We start from the raw sequence: 6,581 nt of genomic DNA on the forward strand, positions 1-6,581 counted from the left end.
GACACATTGCCCTACCCTATGCTTTGACTTCTTTCTCCCCTCTCTCTCCAGATGAAATCTTGCGACTTGTGACGGCCGCCACCCAACAACATGCCCGCTTGACCCTATCCCTCTTCTCTTCTCCAGACCATTTCCGGAGACCTTCTCCCCCTTACCTCACTTCGCTCATCAACTCATCCCTTGACCGCTGGCCATGTCCCTTCTGTCTTCAAGAGAGCGAGAGTTGCACACTTCCTCAAAAAACCTACACTCGATCCCTCCGATGTCAACAACTACAGACCAGTATCCCTTCTTTCTTTTCTCTCCAAAACTCTTGAGCGTGCCGTCTCTAGCCAACTCTCCTGCTATCTCTCTCAGAATGACCTTCTTGATCCAAACCAGTCATTCAAGACTGGTCATTCAACTGAGACTGCTCTTCTCTGTGTCACGGAGGCTCTCTGCACTGCTAAAGCTAACTCTCTCTCCTCTGCTCTTATCCTTCTAGACCTGTCCGCTGCCTTTGATACTGTGAACCATCAGATCCTCCTCTCCACCCTCTCTGAGTTGGGCATCTCCGGCGCTGCTCACACTTGGATTGCGTCCTACCTGACAGGTCACTCCTACCAGGTGGCGTGGCAAGAATCTGTCTCCGCACCACGTGCTCTCACCACTGGTGTCCTCCAGGGCTCAGTTCTAGGCCCTCTCCTATTCTCTCTATACACCAAGTCACTTGGCTCTGTCATATCCTCACATGGTCTCTCCTATCATTGCTACGCAGATGACACACAATCAATGTTCTCCTTTCCCCCTTCTGATAACTAGGTGGCGAATCGCATCTCTGCATGTCTGGCAGACATATCAGTGTGGATGTCAGATCACCACCTCAAGCTGAACCTCTGCAAGACGGAGCTGCTCTTCCTCCCGGGGCAGGACTGCCCGCTCCATGAAAAACAACATGTGTGTGTCTCACCAGTAGTTATCTTTGTTCTGGTTCTTTGTCTGATGAATATGATGAGAATGAGGACCAACACACACACCACCGTCCCCAGACCTGTCCTGTCTGTGTGTTTGTATTTGGGGGGGGACTTTACAAAGTACTGTATATATCATAGATACCATCAGACCTTGACCACAGACAGGTGGAGAGACTTTATCAGGGTTACAACATTTCAGTAACTTTCCCCAATCTTCCAGGTTTTCCAGAAATGACCAGAATAACTCAACCCTATGCTTTACAGGCTATAGATATCAGACTGATGGATCGTTACCAGGGTCATCTGGTGGGTTGGTCAGTAGACTAGTGGATAGGTCAGTCAATAAAGTAAAGTAAGGTAGGTTGGAAGATTGGTCAGTTGTTTGATCGGTCAGTTGGTAGGCAGACAGACAGACCAAAAGACAGACAAGCAGACAGACAGATAGACAAGAACACAGACAGACAGAGCGATAGACAGACAAAAAAAACAGATAGAAAGACAGGAACACAGACGGACAGACAGACAGACAGACAGACAGACAGACAGACAGACAGACAAAAACACAGACAGACAGACAGACAGACAGACAAAAACACAGACAGACAGACAGACAGACAGACAGACAGACAGACAGACAGACAGACAGACAGACAGACAGACAGACAGACAGACAGACAGACAGACAGACAGACAGACAGAGATAATAGATGGATAATAGAGTAGGGTAATAATTATAATAGTAATAGCAATAAGAGAATAGATAATAAAGGTCTGATTAAGGAACAGTCTGAGTAAGATAGGTATCAGAGTAACTATAGCAACAGAGGCCATGGTGTCAGCAGCTGCTCTCCACAGAACCTCAAAGAGCGCAGAAGTGACATTTGTCCAATGCATGAACATATACAATTGATTTTCTCCTGCATTACAAGCATTTCCTATCACAGCATATTAGTTGTAATGTCTAAGATGAGAGATTCATCATACCTGCTGTTGATAAAGAAGGACCACTGATATCTGCAGATGCCAGAAACGTGGAGAGGTAAGAGGATATTGTGAGGTTTGGGAGGGTTGTGGAGGTGTTTGGGGATGTTGCAGAGAGGTTTGGGAGGGTTGTGGAGACATGGGGTCTGGAGGTGACAGGTGATGGTGTAGGAGTGGGAGGAGCTGTGAGTCAATAGAAAGTACATATAAACACCAATACTTTATGTCAGGAAATAATTCAGGAATTTCATTACTAGATACAAATTTATATGGAGTATTCACTTACCATCTGTAACTATGAGATGCACCTCTTGGAATGTTTCTGGGCCAAATCTACCCACTCCACACCAGTAGGTACCAGAGTCTGTCTTCATCAGGTTCTTGATGGTTACATCGAAGACTTCATCTCCCTTGTCTTCTATACTGAATCTTCCTTGAGTTACTATATTTCTCCCAGTAGTTTCAACAAGAATATCTTCACCAGAACATGTCCCCTTGCAGAAATATTTGCTGTTGGTCCCTGCCCACGTGTGAGAGCAGCCCACAGTGACATGTCCTCCCACCACATCCTTCACATTCATGACAGCTGACTCCACAACACACAGAGCTGTCAAACAGAAACACACAGTACAGTCACAACTGATGACCTGTGAGATATACATTAACCCTGCTCAAATCTTACTTTAACCCCGCATAACTCTTACTTTAACCCTGCTGAAATCGTACTTTAACCCAGCACAAATCAAACTTTAACCCTCTACAAATAATACTTTACCCGTGCACATCTTCCTTTAACCCTGCATAAATCTTACTTTAACCCTTCCTATCTTACTTTAAACCTGCATACATCTTACTTTAACCTTCAACAAATCTTACTTTAGCCCTGCATTAATCGTACTTTAACCCTGCATAAATCTTACTTTAACCCTGCACAAATCTTACTTTAACTCTACAAATCATACTTTACCCGTGCACATCTTCCTTTAACCCTGCCTATCTTACTTTAACCCTGCACAAATCTTACTTTAACCCTTCCTATCTTACTTTAACCCTGCATACATCTTACTTTAACCTTCAACAAATCTTACTTTAGCCCTGCATTAATCGTACTTTAACCCTGCATAAATCTTACTTTAACCCTGCACAAATCTTACTTTAACTCTACAAATCATACTTTACCCGTGCACATCTTCCTTTAACCCTGCCTATCTTACTTTAACCCTGCACAAATCTTACTTTAACCCTGCACAAATCTTAGTTTAACCCTGCACAAATCTTACTTTAACCCTGCATATCTTACTTTAAAGCTGCACAAATCTTACTTTAACCCTGCACAAACCCAGGTAAAAGACCAACATATCAAACATTCTAAGTTCAGTGCATTATCATAAGGTACATGTGAAAAACAAACTCAGAACTGTAAAACTTACTGGCTCCTTACAGACAAATACATATCTTATTCCTTCTGTACTATATGATCCAGACAGTAGTATAGAAACTGATACAGACAGACAGACAGACAGGCAGACAGGCTGGCAGACAGACAGACAGACAGACAGACAGACAGACAGACAGACAGACAGACAGACAGAACTCACCTGAGAGAAGACAGCAGGAGACAACATGGAGTATCTTCATTCTGGACAGTTACTCCTCAATTACTATACTGTTAAAGTTAATTTACTATCACTGTTACTATACTGTTAAAGTTACTTTAGTATCATAGTTTCTATACTGTTAAAGTTACTTTACTATACTACCAGCTAGCACAGGTCCACAACAGCTTCTCTGTCAGCTATTCGTTTGACAGCAGGGTGTTTCTGAAATGATCTGTCTTCCTTAGTTGAAAGCTCCTCCCTCCTCTGACACCCCACTTCTCTCTCTCTCTCTCTCTCTCTCTCTCTCTCTCTCTCTCTCTCTCTCTCTCTCTCTCTCTCTCTCTCTCTCTCTCTCTCTCTCTCTCTCTCTCTCTCTCTCTCTCTCTCTCCTCTCTCTCTCTCTCTCTCTCTCTATCTCAATTCAATTCAATTTCAATGTAAGGGCTTTATTGGCATGGGAGATAGTAAACAAAAGTGAAATAAACAATAAATATTAACAGTAAACATTACATTCAGAAGTTTCAAAAGAATAAAGACATTTCAAATGTCATATTATGTATATATACAGTGTTGTAACAATGTGCAAATAGTTAAAGTACCAATGGGAAAATAAATCAACATAAATATGGGTTGTATTTACAATGGTGTTTGTTCTTCACTGGTTGCCCTTTTCTTGTGGCAACAGGTCACAAATCTTGCAGCTGTGATGGCACACTGTGGTTTTTCACCCACTAGATAAGGGAGTTTATCAAAATTGGGTTTGTTTTTGAATTCTTTGTGGATCGCTGTAATCTGAGGGAAATATGTGTCTCTAATATGGTCATACATTTGGCAGGAGGTTAGGAAGTGCAGCTCAGTTTCCACCTCATTTTGTGGGCAGTGTGCACATAGCCTGTCTTCTCTTGAGAGCCAGGTCTGCCTACGGCGGCCTTTCTCAATAGCAAGGCTATACTCACTGAATCTGTACATAGTCAAAGCTTTCCTTAAGTTTGGGTCAGTCACAGTGGTCAGGTATTCTGCCACTGTGTACTCTCTGTTTAGGGCCAAATAGCATTCTAGTTTGCACTGTTTTTTTGTTTGTTCTTTCCAATTTGTCAAGTAATTCTCTTTTTGTTTTCTCATGATTTGGTTGGGTCTCTCTATCTCTCTCTCTCTCTCTCTCGCTCTCTCTCTCTCTCTCTCTCTCTCTCTCTCTCTCTCTCTCTCTCTCTCTCTCTCTCTCTCTCTCTCTCTCTCTCTCTCTCTCTCTCTCTCTCTCTCTCTCTCTTATTGGCATGGGAAACATATGTTTCCATTGCCAAAGCAACTGAAATAGATAATAAACAAAAGTGAAATGAACAATATAAAATGCATGTCAGAGAGATTGAGGTAGTGATGGTGGTGGTGGGAGGGGGAGGGCATTAGCCTACATATCCTGATGATTTCGCTGTAGTGACCTCAGTGTCTCCAGGTCTATATGTGCTGCAGAGTGAAACTGGTTCAAACCGGCTGGAGGTTAGACTTCTAAACCACAAGACAACTCAGCTAGCTGTGGTGACTAAGTGTTAAAACTGTCAACTTCTCTGTTCTAAAGTTACCATGTTTGTTTCAGCAGAGGAGGAACACATTGTTGAGATGATGACAATATAGTTAAAGTTTACATCAATATATTTTTTTATTTTTTTATTAACTAGTGACGACCATGAGAGAGTGTTGAATTTGATCAACATAAAATGTAATTGCTAATTTGCTGTCACGACTTCCTCCGACGCTGCTTCCTCTCCTGGTTCGGGCAGGCTTCGGCGTTCGTCATCACCGGCCTTCTAGCCACTGCCGCTCGTCATCTCATCATTCCATTTGTTTTGTCTTGTTTATTACACACACCTGGTTCATATCCCCTCATCAGCACCTGTATAAGTGTTCCCTCTGCCCCCTTGTCTTTGTGTGTGATTGTTTTTTGTGAGGATAGCTCGGTGGAGCGGGCGAGCGGCTGGTCCACCTGAGGCAGGGGATGAGGACCGCGCAGGACATCGCCCTGGAGTTTCAGACTCTAGCGGCTGGGTCCGGGTGGAACGAGCGGGCCCTCATCGACCACTTCCGATGCCATCTATGGGAGGACGTCCGAAGGGAGCTTACCTGCTGGGACACCATGTTGTCCTTCACTCAACTGGTGGACATGGCCAACCGGTTGGACAACCTGCTGGCTGCCAGAGGATTTCCTGGAGGGGGCCTGCCCGTTCCACCCCCCCAACCCGGATCACGAGCTGATGGAGCTGGGTGGAGCGGCGATCACGGAGAGTGGAGGACGACAGCGCCAGTGTCACTCTAGTGGCATTTACATTTACGTCATTTAGCAGACTCTCTTTTTTTTTTTGGGGGTAGAAGGATTACTTTATCCTATCCCAGGTATTCCTTAAAGAGGTGGGGGTTTCAAATGTCTCCGGAAGGTGGTGAGTGACTCCGCTGTCCTGGCGTCGTGAGGGAGCTTGTTCCACCATTGGGGTGCCAGAGCAGCGAACAGTTTTGACTGGGCTGAGCGGGGAACTGTGCTTCCGCAGAGGTAGAGAGCCAGCAGGCCAGAGGTGGATGAACGCAATGCCCTCGTTTGGGTGTAGGGACTGATCAGAGCCTGAAGGTACTCTGAGGACATTCTCCTGCACGCTGTCGTCAGCACTCTTTTGGGTCTGGAGGCGGCAGGCAGGGCACTCTCGCATCACCCCAGGTATCGAACACCCACACTCGTCCAGAGCCCTCTGCTGCGCACTGTATCCTACCCATCCACTTCCTTGATTACACGGTAGTTCCCCAGTGTAAGCCGCTGGTTGATTCAGGCACAGCTGGGAACTTTATGGACAGGTCATTTTCACACAGTCTAGGCATTACATTGGTTCCCCTATCCATTCCACTCCCCATCAGAGCACTTGACAGTCGACCATTAGGGTCCGGGTTCGTTAGGGAGGTTACAGCACCAGTCACTATGGTTACGCACAAGGCCCATAGAGAGCAAGTCACTTTTTTTTATTATTGAGTCTCCTGATTTCCCTGTTGTGTTAGGTCTTCCCTGGTTAGC

This window comes from Coregonus clupeaformis, unplaced genomic scaffold, assembly GCF_020615455.1.
Source record: "Coregonus clupeaformis isolate EN_2021a unplaced genomic scaffold, ASM2061545v1 scaf0241, whole genome shotgun sequence".
NCBI lineage: Eukaryota > Metazoa > Chordata > Actinopteri > Salmoniformes > Salmonidae > Coregonus > Coregonus clupeaformis.